We start from the raw sequence: 17475 nt of genomic DNA on the forward strand, positions 1-17475 counted from the left end.
CGATCAGTTTTTTGCCAGCAAAGACCAAAAATTTTATGAGCGTGGAATTATGCTACTACCAGAAAGATGGCAAAAGGTGTTGGACCAGAACGGTCAATATATAATTTAATAAAGTATTTGTTTATTATACGAAAACTGTCTTTCATTTCCACAAAAAAAAAACGAAATGACTTTCCGAACAACCCTATAGTATCAAAGGAAACTGTTTATCAAATCGGGTGCAAAAAGGTTAACACTATGTATAATGCAGTTATTCCGTTAAATGTATTCCTTGAAAAAGGGTCCGGAGTTTGCGTCATCATGGGCCTTATGACTGTCGAGGTCCGCAAGGGAGCGAGCCAATATGTACCAATACAGACAATCCGCGGCGAAACGCGCCGTGAGCCGTGTAACTGCACCTTTATTAGAGCGTATTCCTAAAAAAAATACAAACTCCCAAACGCGTAAAAAAAACTTATTTCCCTACTTTATATTTGGTATATATATCATTCTAAATATTCCTATAACATATTTATTGATAAGTATTACTTCAATTAATAAATAATTATCACATTAAGCCAAATTCACTGAATTCAGTGAAACATAGAAAATACGAGAGGTGTGTCTTGTTTGTCTACGTTACGAAATTTTATTAGGAGCTATGTATTTTAATGTACTTGCACTTGCGTGAAATATAATTTACCTTTACCTTCAGCTGACCCACTTAAAATCGAAAGTTATCAGATGACGAGATTAATTATATATACATATGTACTCACCGTGCCGATGATTGCAGTCATATTTTTTATTCCGAAATAAATGCAAATAGCTATATTGTGTACGCAGTTAAACTACGTACGTAAAAACTTTTATTTTGTGTCTACATACAACGGACATTTACTTAAACATTACATAAAGTGACTCATAATTCTGTTCGCTCTGTCACTATTTAATGCATCCTATTATATATATTTTTTGTAGATTCTTTATTGATTTGTTTTCTTTCACAAAATATATTTTGGATCGAGTTCAATAACATATGTTTTCAATGGTAATCAAATGCTTTATAATATTTGCTCAATAATACAATTTCAATTTAGTTCAATTAATTTCTTTGTTTCCTCAATGATATATTAAGCGGGTTTGTATAAAGGTTGGAGTTCATACTTTTACTTTTTCGATTCCTACTTATTATATAAAAGATTTTACTAAAGCTCTATAAAAGGACGTATTTTCGTCCACCATTTTGGATCCAAAAGAAGCTAAATTAATAGTAAGTTTAAAAATCTTATTGCTGAAACCATCAAATATATACATTGTTACAAGTGCTCCAGTTTTAGCTTTCTTTTGTAAATTTGAAATAGATAAAGATGCAGATGTAAACGTAGGAGGTCGATGTTTATATTGAATGATTTCTAAGCACAAACTTTACCAAGAAGTAATTAGTAAAAGTTTTTAGGATGGGTGTACAGCGTGACTACCAAGCATGGACTTAACTGCACATGGTAGGAGCGCGCGCAAAAGGACCATCAACTGCCAAACTTTTGGGTGTTTCATTTCCACCAGCTACTAATGCTGGTGTGCGGGCAGTCCCTCTGGACTCCGTCGGAAGATAGGGAAGGTCTTCTTCAGTCTCTTTGCAGGAGTCGTGGGATTGGTTGGGTGGGGGTTCGGGTGAGAAAGATGAGAAAGATAAAATGAAGAAAGAAGAGAATAAAAGATTTTCTGTGGATGCCTCGGCATTTGCCTAACTGATCCTAGAAAACCACAGAAAAACTTGGAACAAGGCAGATGGACCCGGAATCGAACCGGCGTCCTCCCGAATGCTCAGCAATGGTCTAAACCTCTAGACCATGCCGCTCGATCAACTGCCAAAGGATTTCTCTGCTTAATGACACAACGCTCGAAGCTTCTATAGTTACATATATCAAATACTCTAATAGTTTACATTCAGTATCATGACGACAAGTACCTATCATTCTATGATTTCATTTCATTGGATGGATCCAAACTGACGGATGAGAATACCTACCTTTTAGGGAGTTCTAATTTTGCTAATTTCTATAAAAATAAACGCCAATTTTAGTGGCAATTTATATTAATGTTAATATTCTTATTTTTTGGCGATATTATGTCCTGAAATGATCTCTGTGTCAATTGCTTGTTTTAGCACCGAGTAATACACATGTAAATGTAAATTTACATGCATGATTTTATTTGTTTTACAAATTATAAAGAATGATAAGGTAACACGCATTATAAGTCATTAAAATTATCTAGCCTTGAGGAATTTCTTGTGAAATGTGTGTTTTATTTACTCTCTTAAACCTATTAATATACCTATTACTTTAGTTTGTATTTACTTAGAGAATTGAATAGAACAACCAAAATATTATTGCTACTCCACTTTATAATGGGAAACGTTACGTGTATTTTCAGAAAAGAACAAAATATTTTTACTTCCTCAATACGTCTGCAAAATTCTGATTAATATAATAGGTACCTAAAGTATATTGGGTATACATTATAGGGGATATCCTAACTGCGGGCCAAATATAGCAGATAATTAAGGTAATTAAGAAGGTTAGTTTACTTTCGACTTAATTGCGGACGAAACTCAAACTTCCGGGGGTTTAAAATAATAATTAATGCTTATCATACACATACAGCAATAAATAAACTTAATTTTTAAATAATAATTGTTGTTAATATTTTTGAAGGTGTGCAAAGGCACTTGCTTTAAGTCTACAAATCCTAGTATCAATGTGTAATAAATATTCAAACAGATTCAGACATTTGGATAAATTCTGTCAATTTTTAAGGATGTCCGTGGTCGTGATGAAACTGTCACAAGCTAACGATACGTTGTAATTGTATTGTTTAAAAGAACTGTTATTTGGAGTTTTGGGGATATCTCCTTCCCGCCGAGATCACCTGATCTTACGCTCCTTGATTTTTAAGGCGTAACTAAAACAAACATTCGCGAGACCAATGTTCGGTTTTACCAAAAATGTTTACGATAATAACATTAATTATAAAATTTTATTTTAGTTTTGCAAATTTGTCATTTTTAATTCTAATTTATTCATAGTCATGTTAGACCAAGTGGGTCATTTTACAACTCAATTCGCAATCCTCATCTTAAATGGTCCTTCGAGCCGGATTTTTTCTACAACCATCTTACCAACATTCCCATTGAATTGTACTGGCGGGTATTTCAAAACTTACAAACAAGATTGGAGGAATGTTATGAGTCGACATTTGTGCAACATTCTGTTTAGAAAATGAAATCCGCATTTGTGTGCCTTTATAAATTAGTATTAAAATTATTCCAACGCTTTTTATAAAATTTTTATGACATGATGAAAATGTAATTTACTCTGAGTCACCCTGTATTTGCAAACGTGCACTTTATATATATGTAGCTATAACTGACGTGAATTGATTTGTTAATTTCCACATCAATTAGCTTATCCGAAAATAAAACATTCAATGGTCGATGTTCTAAAACCTACAAGCGAGCAGACGCATGACTGATAAGTTTATGAAAATCTTTCTGGACTGGTCATCGGTGTAGTTTATGAACTGTTGGACTAGAAATACCATAAAAAAAGTAAAAGCAAAAAAGATTCATCAAGGTTAAACGGTTATTCCTCCTCTTCATTGTGATTTATGTTTTCGGTCGACTGTGCTAAATGAACCGGGTCGAGAACTACACCTATTACATAAATCTATTCGTTGAACACAGAATTCATTACGTTTAGCCAACTCGTAATGTGTACAAACGCATACATTTAAACGTATCTACGTTATTTATGTTGGTTTTTGTAGTTGCTAACGTAACCATGGGGGAACAACAAAAGACTAAATCGACTGACACAGTTTTGTTGTCTGTGTAACTGCAGTTACAACTTGGAACAGATTTTCACATTTTTTTTCTTTTTACTAAAATTCTCGTCCTAGATATTTGCACATTCAAAATTATTAAAATGTCAACGTGGGGCAACTGTCACAAACTGTAATTTATTTGTTTGGCACAGACGTTTGTTACACTTCTATGCACATTTGCACGTACCAGTTCAGTCGATATGCAGTAACCTATTATAATACCTTATAGCTTAGTCTTTATACATTCATCATCATAAGGTCGTCAGTCCTACAAATGGTTGGACACGCATCTCTACTACTTCCTATCCTGAGCTAATCTTAAAAACCCTTGAAACTAGGACATCTCATGCCCTGAACTATTTAACTAATCTAATCTAGGCCGACCTCTACTCCCCCTAACTCCCGTTAACAATAACATACACCTTTAACAATCTCTTTCGAATTTCCAAATTAATTGTTCGCGACCATAGAAATGACTTCTTTTTATTGAGACGACTTTATAATTAACCTTCCAATTTTAATCCAAATGAAGTTTTTCTATCAGGAGCATCCTAATTTTGGCCTCACAAATAACATATCAAAAGTACATGAAGCCATCTGGACGACTACAAAATTTAGAATGTCAATGTTGGGGTAGAATCAGTAGTTTTCGAAATAAAGGACACTCCGCTACATTCATTTTCATACCACCTTTGAGTTAGAACGCAAAGCGCGTATATTTACCTAGCATCCCCTGTAGATCTAATCAGTGAATAAGCTTTGTTGATTATTATTGTTCGTCTTCGCTAACTTCTTCTTCTTACTTCATATTTTCATTTTCAGCAACTGTCGTTTCAGTGAAAAATAACAAAATGAAGTCGGCATGTACAAAATTGATATTACAATTCTAGTTATCAGGTTCAAATTTGGCTTGAAATGGTTCACTCTTAGCAATGGGATTGGACTTAAACAATAACAACAATATTACAACCAAGAACTACTCTGATTCCTCTCTAGATGAACTTCTCAATTCTATTTTCTGCAATTTCTCAGTAGGATTGCGATGTTTCCTTGTGTCTAGTTGTTTCAGTTTAATTTTAAAATTTTTTTTTAGTCGTTAGGTATAGATTTGCTTATGATTATTAACCAACAAAATTAATATGCTTAAGTAATGAGAATCCCGCTGGAAAATCCAGCTCCAGTTTTTATGGAAACTGACTGAGTCGTCACATAGATTTATTATATATATTATTGCTCAATTGTTTTCTTTGGGTATTTAAACTAAGAGGAAAATTACAATAATTTTATTTTTACTGGTATCGTGTAAACCTGAGACATTAATTTTTTTACTGACAGACAGTTTCTTTTTTGCTTTTGAGACACGGAACCGGAACCCTTAAAAGAAGAATTGCATCTTCCGGAATTGAATTTGAGCCGTCCGCTACACGTCGAGTGTGGTCCTATTAGAATTTGTTAACTTTTTAGTCTATGTTTTGTGATGTATAGGCAAAGTATTGAAGTCGGTTTTTATACGGCGGTATATTTAAATTATATACTTATACAACAGTGTTAATTTTACGGCATATATATGTATGTACTTATACGGTGTGATATCTCGTCTGTACGAAAAAGTAGTAACATAGTGCTTTGGCGATAATGATAAATTGATAAAGCAAAATGTGGGACACTCCTGTCTGATTGTTTGGCGAAAGTTTACCATTAACAATAAGTGAACGTTCTACACCGTTTCGAATAAATTTACATTATTTATAGTAGGCACACTAGCTGTGTGATATGTTTCCTTTGTTCGTGTTCATGATGAGATATTTATTGACGTTGAGCTAAAAAGATTTGGACGGATTTAATAATCAAAGAATAATTCGAAATTTCGTTTAATGTTTCGCTACTTCACATGTAGCTTCTTCACCAACGCAGTTTGACCCTTTCTTCTCGTTTAATAACTATTAAAAACCTCGGCGTATACATATATGGTTATGTCTAAAATGTTATGGTTCAACGATTCATAAATTTAATAAATGACAGATTTTTCACATAAACATAACATTAAAATATAATTAAAATATACACTCAACAGTTACATTATTTATACCATTAAATTCTTAAAAATCAAAAACCGAGCTGATTACTATTGTAAATACTTGGCGATACGGAAATGAAATTTTCGGAATATGGTATACTACAATATTTCAAGTAGCGCCGCAAATTTTAGCGACGACATTCTTTTAAATGAAATGAGGAGGTCGAAATTCGACTCATTCAAAAGACTTTTTAGTATTTCAATTTTTCCAAAATCTAGGTGTCAATTTGAACATTGAAAACTTTTCTTTCTTTAATTAACAGTGACTTTATTTAAAAAGTTTTCGGAATTCACAGTAACTGCCGAATTTAACCTATACAATGGAAGGCGAAGATTAGCGTTTCCTGTTACTATAACAGCTTATTAGTTTATTTAAATAATTAAAAGATAAGATGATTTAAAAGTCCTCATTTCTATTTTTGTTATTTTTAGTAGAGAAGTACACTTAAGAAATTATCAAGCATCAACCGTTATAATATAGCTACATTTGTATATTTCTTCAAATTATAGCCGATGTGTTCTATAATTAAGAAGATTTGTCTTACTTAATTATCAGTTATTTACTTCTTTACCTGGAGGACAAATAGATTACGGTTGATTATTACGAGTAATAATAAGCAAGTGAGGCGCGGAAGAAATACCTAGTTACCGCTGGGAAGTTATGTATCTACGCGGCAACGATTCTAAACATAGCTCTGTCGTTAAATTGAAATTACCCCTGAGACAATCAATAAAATCTCGCGTGTAAGCAATACAAGTCGGCGCTAGATTTTGTAATTCAGTCGGCGGCTAATAAAAAAAGTAGGTTGAAATACTGCGGAAGTCAAGAAATAATAGGTAATAAATTCAAAAGAATGTTAAATAGTCGGATAAGTAACTTGCTACTGTCTTTGAAGATATTGCATATTTATTTAACATACATATTAGGCGGAAGTAATGTTTGCGTACTTCGGAGGCAGATGCAGCATGTATCAAGTTAAAGGTTTCGGCATTCTGTGCATTCATTAAGACAGAGTGCAGGACGATGCATCATAAGAATACAACAGCTTTGAAGTTGGCATGGAGAAACTAGCAGACGAACATACAAACCATCGGATAATTAGCCGCAAATTAGCCTTAAATTAGCTGCGAAAGCCAAAAATTAGCTGTGACCGGGGAAACCTGAAAACTAGTTCGCACGATAACTTCAGATGATACAAGTGCATGCAAAAATTGAACAATAATTGGTTAGAAAAATCCTAGACAATTTTCGGATTTCCCTGGTCGCGGTTAATTTTTGGCTTTCACGGCTAATTTGTGAAATATTCAGAAACACTTTCAAGTCCGATTATGAATACCTACTATAATTTCACTCGATGTAGCGGCTGTCGGGTGGACAACAAAGAAAATGATCCCATTAAAAGAAAATTCCAACCCCCAGGTTAGTAGTCTACATCGTCAGCGGCTAATTATATGAGATAATTTTTAGCTGTCGAGGATTTTCCTAACCCATTTTTAAAATTTTTGATTCAAATGAACTGGGTTTCGGATTAATTATCCGATGGTTTATATTTTTGCTATGTTAACTTCAAAGAAGTAAGAATACATGTATTTTCATACATATATTGACCAATAGTCGTTAGAGAAGTTGCTGAGGACCTAAACATACCGATTGACTCCTGCCATTCGATTTTTACCAATGATTTGAGCATGAAACGGGTCACATCAAAATTGGTCAATTTCGATCAAAAACAACATCGTATTAACATTGCTAAGGAGCTGTTGGACTCTGTCCGCGACGATCCAAATTTGCTCTAAGGGATCATAGTTGGTGATGAATCATGGGTTTATGGTTATAACATGGAACCCAAAGCTCAATCATCCCAATGGAAGCTGTCGCACGAGGCAAGATCGAAAAAGGCACGTCAAATTAGGTCGAATGTGAAGGTTTTGCTTACAGTTTTCTTCGATTGCATGGGCGTGGTGCATCATGAGTTTATGCCACAGGGTACAATGGTTAATAAAGAATTGGGTTTGTGGAAGAAAAAAGATTTGTTTTTGCAGCATGATAACGTCCCTGCTCACACATAGTTGCTTGTGTGCGAAGTTTTGACCAAAAACAACACACTAATAATGCCGCAGTCACCATTTTCCCCAAATCTGCCCCCTGTAACTTTTTCTTGTTCCAGAAACTGAAGAGACTAACGAAAGGACGACGTTACGCTAGGATTGAGGAGATAAAGGTGGCATAGAAGTGGGAGCTGCACAAGATGACAAAGAATGGTTTTTTGAAGTGCTTCGAGGAATGGAAAAAACGTTGGCACAAGTGTATAATATCTGGTGGGGATTACTTTGATCTCGTATGGTAATTTTAATCATTCGGGTACTGATCTTCTAAATATCTTTAGTATTTACCGTAAGCGTGAGTGAAACGTCTAGACGTCTAGACTCTAAAGAATAGTATGTATTTTACCGCACCAAGGAAGGAAAGTAAGGCATTCCCTCCAGGGCGTCAATTGTCATATTGCTGCAAAGTACTTTCTGTATGTAAATTTGTACTGTGCCTCCGCGTCGATAATACGATTTTCCCTGTTTTTGAGCATGAGAAAAGAAACATATTACTATTTATTAGAAAAGTATATTTACATCCTTCCCATGGGAATTACTTTGACACCATGTTAGATTATAACAATAATAACTCTCTGAATCCGAATCCCGTTAAGACACAAGTTAATACTTATCTTCCAGCTTGACAATCACTCACAAATAGGAGGCTGCGCGTTCGTTCGAACAATCTGACACTCTAATACATAGAAAAATCAATATATTTAGGTGTTACACCAACATACAAAGTTGTTATCAGAAATAACTTCTCCACGAAAGTTGCAATCAACAGATAGTGACCCATACTGGCCTTAGAACCACCGCCTGGATTTACGCCCATTCCACACCGAAACACGCTTCATAGAGCAGGTGGCTTTGTTTGGTCAGACATGCAGAAGAATACACCAATTCGAAGAAATATGCAGACAGCATCGAATGAGCTATACCCACTATTCGGAGTCGAAAGTCAGCCTAAAAGACTTACATCTAGCAGAATATTCTAGAAGTAAGCTTCAATGGCTAACTACCTACTCGTTCAGGAGATCAGAATTGACAACCAATCAAATACTATAAAATGAGACTGCGGTGATACATAGCATCTATTGGCCTGCCCAAACTGTCTTGACACTTGTAAAACCCTGATGTTTCTTAACAAGTAAATAGCATTGGACGTAGCCCACCACTGGGCAGGACAGCTTCAACTTCCTGACACGGGAAAGTAGAGTAAGTCCTGATTTCAAGGACAAGAAAGTGTAGCATAACCTTTCAAGTAAGAAATCGCATTTGGTAGAAGCACTTTAGCATCCTTCGCGAAGAAACTGACGCCCGTACCTAAGACGAGGGCGAAAACCACACGAATGATGGTGAAATCCTTTCATAATAAGGAGTAAGTACGATTTCTTACCTGAGAGGGAATGTTGCGCTTTAGTCTTTGAAATCAACGAAAAAACTATAAACCTGCATTGGATTGAAATTCCGAATTGGACAAAAATTCGAGTTGGAAAAATGAAGAAGGTTGAGTTAATCTTTGGAAATAAGATAGTTTTGGGTATTGTAAAATCGGAAATTTCCCACTCTCAACTTCTGATGGGGTGGCAATTTATGTCTAGGAGGAGATTCGTACTTTTTTTCTTATCTTTCTAAAAGTCTAATAATACACAATATTCTTTCTTAGTCGCTACCGAATACACGTATGCTATAGAATACAAATTCATTAATCTCAGTTATTCAATTGGTATACATTGTAGATAGGTACGCAAGTTTTGTTATAATAAGCGTGTGTACTCCTTACAACAAATAAGATAAAAGAGAGGTCGTAAAAAAGTCTAGCAGCTGAAACAATGCTCTGGTTTCCTGCAATAACGTGAAGATGATCTTTATAAGATAAACCGTAGAAGGTCAAGTAGTAGTTGTGAACTTGGGATGTTGCGTTTGTGGACGACTATTAGTAGACGTGTATACATATAAACACAGGCTGAACAAAAAAAAAAGAATAACAGATGATGGACGATTATTGTTATTCTAGCATATGAGGTTTCTTCATAAAAATAAAAAAAAGTTGAATACATACGTTCTAAAATAGAAATAAGGCTTTGCATCGTCTTTGTATTGTTATTTACAGAAATATAATTACGTACACCGTGCCTAGCCTCTCGGTACCGGTATTAACTTTTATCCCAGTAAAAACAGTGTTACCTTCATCACGCTTAAAGGCCGATTCATACTACAGACCAAATCACGGTATGATCACGGTTCAGTCACGACCAGATCAAATACACCAGGAATGAAATCTGTGGAGATATTTAAAAATGTTTAGCACTTTTCAACGACATATTTGGCTATTATACACTTACATTAGGAAAAGAAGAGAAAAAATATTTTATAAAATAACTCAAAATTTTATCAATGTACAATTGCTTTTGTTATTATTTTTCAAAAGTGCAGTTTTATGCGAAAAGTTTCTGAAATATTCCAAATTTATTTTTTCTTCATTTATTATACTTAGGCATATCAAAAGACCTAATTACTAAACACCAGAAAAAAACAACTTTATTTCGAGCGGACGAATGCGAAATATTGGTTTAGATTTGTTAAAAACTTTTACGCTTGCACCATACAAAACTCTAAAGAGAAATTACAAATCAAAACAAACACAAACGCATATGCAATACATATATAGTAGAGCGTAGACGCGATCTGTTTAAACAATTTGTCGAAATAGTAATTTTCGGATTACCGGTTGCTACCAGCAGGTTAGTTTCTGAAGCTTGTTAAACTGATTTCTTTTGGATTTCTCCACCAGGGGTCACACGTGGCGCGTGACATGTCGCGTTACGCGTGACGCTGTGATGTATGACGCTATACTTTTCTATTTTACACCCTAATAAATTTGCTTTTTACCATCAATAAAGAAGTTTCACTTCAAAAACCAAAACCAAACCGTGGTCTGTATATACTATCAGATCCAGACGTTTCCTTTGGCATCTTCAGTGGTATTGCATTGACAACGTGTGTTGTAAAGAACATTCAGTACTCGATCAACGATATATTGAATCCATCGGATGTGAATCGTAATTTTGAACTGGTTATGTCTCATTAGGACACTATAAATTATAAATCACCGATCAAAGCGAAATTGCTCCATTCAGACAAGACGATTAATATCATGGTAACCACAGTATTACATACTGTTTGACAAGGTCTCACAATGGAATCTACTTGTCAATTTAAATCTATGATGTACTTCATGCAGATGATAGACGTGCAAACCAATTAAACAATGAACTCAGCTTCGTTGTTCAACAATTTATAATAATGGTTAGGTATGAATCGATTGCAGTAAACATCCACAGATGTCGATGTGCTGCCAGTTACTTGATGTCAATTAATTCACATGGATGGAACAACTTTGGTTTGGTCGGTGATGGGGGAACTGATAATTTGGAAATCGTGATCTACATCTGGCAGTTTTGATAAATTTCTGACCAAGAACTTAAAACTGTTTATTTAATTGATTTGCATACCTATGCATACAAACTGCGTCGTAGATTTAACTGACAACCAAGTTTGCCGAATGCTTAGTTCCCGAATAGAATGGTTTAGATCAAGGGTGGCTAACCCAAATGACCTTGCGGGCCACTTTGGAAATAAATCATAGCTGCGCGGGCCGAATGTAAAATTAAACATCTCCATATAAGATTAGATTAACTGTAAACTCATTAATAAAACAGATAATGTTTGTCATATATACGTATATTCACAATAATATTGCTTTAAAATCAAAGTCAATTTTCAGTTTCAGTTACTTTCTGAATATACGGTTGAACAAACAATGTATTGTTTTAATATATTGATTTCTACTACTTTAGCCATTGCAATCATCATCATCATCATCATCATCACCATAGGATCGTCAGTCCCAAGACTGGTTAGACACGTACTTCCACTCTTACCTATCCTTCGCATTTCCCTAAAACTAGAACATCCCGCATCCTTAACTATTTGTGAACAGTAATCTGATCTAGATCTACCTCTATTCTTCTTAACTCCTATTTCTGCTTCTAAAATGTCTCTAATTAGCATCTATGCTTAAGAAGGTTTCTTACAAACCTATCTTCCATAGCGCCCTCTGTTCTCCTGCTCATTCTAATACTTCCTCATTTCTATCCACAGTATCCTCATCATTCGCGTCACACTTCAAACGCTTCTAACCTTTTTCTCCGCGCTCACCGTCCACGTTTCAAACCCGTACAGCGACATGCTTCAGACACACCTATACCTTTAACAATCTTTTTCGAATTTCTGAATGATTCGACCCTGCGCTATCGTTTGCTTTAAATCTGTACTACTCCTTCCATCCTAAATTATCTGACTTCGTAGATACTGAAAATCAGCAACCGTTATATTATAAATGTAGTTTGTAAAACAACAAATAAATCTCGCGTGCCGCAAAAATGTTCAAGGAGGGCTGAATGCGGGCCGCGAGCCGCGGGTTGACCACCCCTGAGTTATATCATTGCTTAGCATTCAATTGGCAAGTAGATGCCTTGTCAAACAGTATAAACTACCGCAGTTAGCAGCAAATATCTAGAAAAGGAAATACACTCATGTACTGCTAGCTGTTTCATAATTTTGAAATATACTAATAAGCGCTAATAAGTTTGAAATGGCTATCAATGCCTTGCGACTTCAATGAATTGCTGACGAAAAGTACAGTGTTCGTTATAGATACGTATTATACTTTTTAGTTTTATAATTAAAACCATTTCATAATAATCGTCCACTGCATGAACTATAAGTGTGCTATTACTTTACATTAATCAAACATAATTACACGTATCTGTGTACTTTGTTTTCCGCGTTGTCATTTGCTACGCATTGACATACCATTAAGGAGGAAATAAATTTGAAAGCAAAACTGAAAATATGGGGCGTATAATAATAAGGAACAAGTTAATTAGAATCATTCTATTTAATATGTTTCATTTTCTAGAAAAATTACTATTATTATTAGTATTGATTTGAGTAACCAAAGTATTATAAAGACCAAATCCGTATAAAGAAACATAAATATTAAAAAAGCTCATAAAATAAGATGAACTTCATTGAGTTTGTTTTATAATAGATGACGGGATGTTTAGAATTGTTAAGGTCTATAGTTTAACTTTTAATTTATAAATTATTGGAAAAGAAATGTTATTGTTCTATCTTCAGAATTCGAATAGAAATCTTGCGGAGTAGATTGTAATTATTTTTAATTTTGTAGGGTAGACCAGTTTGTCGTGGGCAAAAGTTCCACCACCCCTCTTCTGATTCCGTTTGTGTAAAGCAGCCGATTTTTACATTTTGACTTAATGACCTTTCCTTACTTGCAATACCATTGCCCATTTTTAGTTTTCTTAATATTTAGATAATTAATACACCTATATTAAACAATAACGCGTAAAATAAAAAATAGGTCACTTAATCGCAACACACTGTTCTGATTGAAATTATAGTCAAAATTGGATGTTATTTTATGTATGTATTATGGAATTAATATGATAAACTTTATTTTATATTTAGAACGGATTAGAGAAAATGTGTTCTAGATAACAATAAGGATATAATTGTTATACTGCATAATATATGTGTTATAGGAAGAGTAACTCTATGTAATCAATACTGTTCTTTAAACAGCTACACGTTATTGAAAGATAATAAGAAAGTGCTAAGGACAGATAAGACGATTTAAAAGGATTTAACAAAAGTTACATTGTCGTGTGCATTAAAATGTAACTTTATAATCCTCTTTCAACATTCAGATTATTTTTGAGGTCTCGTTTGTCTTTTATCAGTTAAAATGTGATTTATCCATATATTGCAATGCTATTTTTTTCTTATCAAATTTTTTGTGAAAATCGTCTGTATGATGTTATACAGAAGATACAGATGTTACCTAATATTTAATATTATGTTAACATTCATACGTAATATTTCATCGGAATTATATCAGAATTGAAAGTGATGTTACTATATGTAAGTGTATATAAGTTCTTCCTGTCGGCATCTTTGGTACGGAAAATTTTCTGTTTCAGGCTTTTCTGGATTTTTCACCAGCAACTTCGGCTGGTTGCGAGATTGTCAACTCGGTTAAAGAGAGTAAAAAACACCTCCACTCCTCAATTCCCACCCCAACTAATTCGAATCTTGGATGCACTCTAGTAACCCTTTTTATCGTTCCTCCACCCTGATCCTTTACGGGAGTGGAATGAAAATGTTAACAATTACCCTCAAAAGAACAAAAATATGAATGACTGCAGATCATAAAAGATAACATTTGGGAAAAGCATAAAATTTAATTTTAAATTATTTAATTCATGGGTTTCGGAAAGGAAATGCTGTATATTCTTCCCTTGGAGTGTAACATAATTTTTTCACAGACTCTATTATGAAATGGAATCCATAAAGTATTTATACATAGATACATATGTATAGAATTTCGACGTTTGCATGAGACAACTCGGTAACTATAAGAGATATAAAAAAATTAATAGCTGCTTCTCTATCTCTTTCTTTAAGACAAATATATTGGTGTTTTCAAAAACTTGCTATCGTCTTTTGTTTTTGAGTTATAAACAAAAGCTAAAAATTTTAAGTTTTGGCTACATATTTCGGTTGTTTGTAACATTAAAAGAAAACAACTTTTACGTTATTCAGGTACATTTTAATGTAGAATACAGTGGTGTCTGAAAAAAAAAATAAAAAATCAGCCCCTCCAACTGATTATGTTTTAGCTGAGAAGATAATAATATTTTTTTCCTTTTTCAAATATATACAATATGTGGGGTCGCATTCGGTGGGTAAGAGTTTAATTACGACAATAATCTTTTCATGGTTTAAAAACCCCAATAAATTTGTCTTAAAAAAATGTATTGAGAAGCGGCCATTAATATTTTTGTATCTCTTATCCTTATACAAGGGAAGGAAAAGAAGGGAAAGAGCGAATGTAAAGATAAGAGACGAAAGACTAGAAGAAGTGGCTGATTTTAGGTATCAAGGAAGTCAGATAAGTCAGGACTGAAGGAGTAGTAGGAATATAAAGCAAAGCATAACGCAGGGTCGAGTAGCCTTCAATAAAAAGAAATGACATCTATACTCGCGAACGGTTAATTTAGAGTTTTGAACAAGATTGATAATGGTGTATGTTACGAGTGCGGCGCTGAACGGGTGCGAAACATAGACGGTGAGCACTGCAGAAAAGAAAAGGTTAAAAGCGAGGAGAACAGAGGAAATCAATAAAAAATAGGCGAGATAAGTTGGTAGAGCACCTTCTCACGAGTGAAGGTCTGGTCAGAGACATATTAGAGGCAGAAACAGGAGTTAAGAAGAGTAAAGATAGACCTAGATTAGATTACTGCTCGCAAATAGTTAAGGAGGTGGGATGTTGTAGTTTTAGGGAAATGCGAAGATTAGCTCAGGATAGGAAGGATTGGAGGTGCGTGTCCAACCAGTCTTAGGACTGACGATGACGATGATGATCTCTTATATATAGCGAGTTGCTCTTTACAAACGTCGAAATTTGCCCACCCTGTACATACATACATATATACATACACTGATACATCAGACACCTCGACGGACTTTCTATAGTAAGACTGGCACATGTTTTCTCAATAATGGTCCGGAAACAAAGCTGTTTCCATTAAAAGATTCTATCAAACGTTGCTTTCAGCGCACAAACCTACGCACTGTCACAGCGATAACACTAATTAAAGATGCTCGATTGCCATAGGCTTATTAATTTCCAATCTTTCATGTGGAAAAGGCACACTCACACCGTACCGATAGGTACATACAGGGTGTTTCCCCGGAAATGCACATTGGCTATATTGTTATATTCGTGTTACTAGTATGCTGATCTAATTGGTACACTGAGTCACTAATTGTTAGTAACTTATGCAATTCATTTATATTTTATTATTTATAATATCTCAAGATTACCTTCAAGTAAGTTTTAAAAATAAGAAATTCACAGTAAATATGAAATATCAAACATCATGGAATATAGTTTTACCTAACAAAAATATAAAACGTTTGCTAGAAAATGTGGTCCACTTTTCCCTTTAGTGTGTAATCTAAATAAATAATCAGAGCTCGTTAAGGGAAAAAATTTAACACAGTATTATTTAAACTTCTTTTGAAAGAGTGAAAACCTAAATAAGTTAAAGGCCAAGTAGAATTATGACCTGGAGTCTCCAGGTATTGTTTAATATACATAATCAGTTGAGTAATTTAAATTAGTAGCTGTGACTGTTTTTAAAAATATTCAATCAATAATGAATAAAAGTCAAAGTTCTTTACTACAATGAAAAGATTCACTACAAGCTACTATGGAACTATGAATTTATGAATTTGATAAATCGACAGAAATTCTCCAGGTGTCAAATCTCCAAGCGATTCCTGTAGCGATTTACTTTCAGTTTCAATATCAAGACAATATTTGTAAATAATTCCCATTTTTATTTTTTTTTTAAAAAATAAAATAATCGAAATGTAAAATATTCAAGAAAAATTTAAAAAACATCAAAGCTAAGAAACATAGCAATTTTATCGTTGCAGATCAATTATTATGAGAAAAATTTCGTTACATTATAGATGGAAATGATAATTAGTTCCTTAAAAAAAAAAAAGAAAAATAAGCTCCTATAATTATTTACATTTAACACTTAATCTACTTAATTAATTAATATTATCTATGCTCAATTTCTACTTATATTTTTCTAAAATTAATTACCACTTCTAATTAATACTTTAATTTTTTATGAAATTGCTATCCAATACTTTCTACACTGTGTTCAATAATAGAAACAAATGTAGGTACTTACTGTAGAAGTATTTTTTTGGTTATTTGTTTGGCAGGTACCTAATTATTAATTTTTGTAGAAAAATTTATATAACACTTACTTGAGTCTTAAACAATTTTAAATTATGTCACTGGCTTTATGAGAGTCAAAATATTATTTGGCACAACTTTTGTGCAACACATAAAATTACGGACACAATTCGGCTAAATACTTAATTTACTTATTCGTAAAGCGAAGCAGTAGGCACCGGCGTGATTTTTGAAACTTCCGCGCCAACCGGCAACTAGCAACTGTTCGTGGCAAGCTGCGATTCTTGCCGGCGTCCGCTAGCAAAAGCTTTAGTTAGGATAGGAGGTATTAAACGAACTAACGGTGGAGACTGTCACACATGCGAATATAGATACGAGCCTGTCTCTTTTTCAGCATCACTTACAATATACTTATGTAGTACTTACATACAAGCGAATGTCATGTGCAATTTATATAAATAAAGTCCTAGGAATGTATTTCCCTGCCGATGCAAATGTAGACTGCTGGGCTTCGGATTTCGCATTCAAGTGCATTTTAAACGTAAACAAAAGTATCTGTTCGCTTTTGATTTAG

General features: G+C 33.9%; 1 protein-coding gene across 4 annotated transcripts in view; it reads right to left on the minus strand.

Moving 5' to 3' along the window:
* LOC108735988 overlaps window positions 1-17236 on the minus strand; it is an 84313-nt gene extending 67077 nt beyond the window's left edge. For 2 of the 4 annotated variants that reach the window (XR_003232414.1, XR_003232412.1), the window contains exon 1: window positions 16973-17235. The gene's annotated coding sequence lies outside the window, so the exon portion shown is untranslated. Of the gene's footprint in view, window positions 1-16893 lie in introns of all 4 variants that reach the window. The other 2 variants (XR_003232413.1, XM_025980872.1) reach the window with 2 other exon arrangements.
* Between the last annotated feature and the right edge of the window lie 239 nt (window positions 17237-17475).

The sequence above is a fragment of the Agrilus planipennis genome, unplaced genomic scaffold (assembly GCF_000699045.2).
Source record: "Agrilus planipennis isolate EAB-ADULT unplaced genomic scaffold, Apla_2.0 scaffold4, whole genome shotgun sequence".
In the NCBI taxonomy this organism is placed as follows: Eukaryota; Metazoa; Arthropoda; class Insecta; order Coleoptera; family Buprestidae; genus Agrilus; species Agrilus planipennis.